The 1,043-nt window shown below is 55.7% G+C and overlaps 1 pseudogene; it reads left to right on the forward strand.

Annotated features, from left to right (window-relative positions):
- The first annotated feature begins 36 nt into the window (after positions 1–36).
- LOC115307481 lies at positions 37–1,023 on the forward strand (annotated as a pseudogene).
- Positions 1,024–1,043: the final 20 nt, after the last annotated feature.

Raw genomic sequence — 1,043 nt, forward strand, 5'->3', positions numbered from 1 at the left:
CTGGTGGAGCCTGAGCAGCCTCCCAGCAGGGAGAAACCCTTCAGGTGCTTGGAATGTGGGAAGACCTTCAACAGGAGCAGCACCCTCCTCACCCATCAGCACATCCACACCGGGGAACGGCCCTACCCGTGTGGGGAATGTGGGAAGAGCTTCAGGCAAAGTTCCAACCTTATCCAACACCAGCGCATCCACAGTGGGGAATGGCCCTACACATGTAGGGAATGTGGGAAGGGCTTCAGTGACAGGTCCACTCAACGCACCCACCAGCGCATCCACACTGGGGAACGTCCCTACAAGTGTGGGGAATGTGGGAAGAGCTTCAGCTGCAGCTCCAACCTCCACATCCACCAGCGCATCCACACTGGAGAACGTCCCTACATGTGTGGGGAATGTGGGAAGAGTTTCAGGCACAGCTCCACCCTCCACTCCCACCAGCTCATCCACACTGGGGAACTTCCCTACACATGTGGGGAATGTGGGAAGAGCTTCAACTGCAGCTCCAACCTCCTCAGCCACCAACGCATCCACACTGGGGAGCGGCCTTACACGTGTGGGGAATGTGGGAAGAGCTTCAGTGACAGCTCCAATCTTCACGCCCACCAACGCATCCACACCGGGGAACAGCCCTACACATGTGGGAAATGTGGGAAGAGGTTTCAGACCAGCTCACATCTCCTCAGGCATGAGCGGACGCACACGGATGAGAGGCCCTTCCGCTGCACCGACTGCGGGAAGGGCTTCAAGCAGAATGCTCACCTCATCACCCACCGGCTCATCCACAGCGGGAGAGGCCCTACAAGTGTGGGGAGTGTGGGAAGAGCTTCACCCACAGCTCTACCTTGACCAAACACCAACAGACCCACCAGTAAGGGAAGCCCCACCAGTGCCCCGACTGCGGGAAGAGCTTCGGCCGTAGGACTGACACGCAAAAAAGGTTTCAAAAGGTCTTCAGGATTTTGAGTATCTACACTCTAACATCAGTTTATTCTTTTGAATATGTGTAAGTTTAACCTCATTTTAGTCTGAAAGCCAAATTCACCACT

This window comes from Manacus vitellinus, unplaced genomic scaffold (genome assembly GCF_001715985.3).
Source record: "Manacus vitellinus isolate BGI_N305 unplaced genomic scaffold, ASM171598v3 scaffold_235_pilon, whole genome shotgun sequence".
NCBI lineage: Eukaryota > Metazoa > Chordata > Aves > Passeriformes > Pipridae > Manacus > Manacus vitellinus.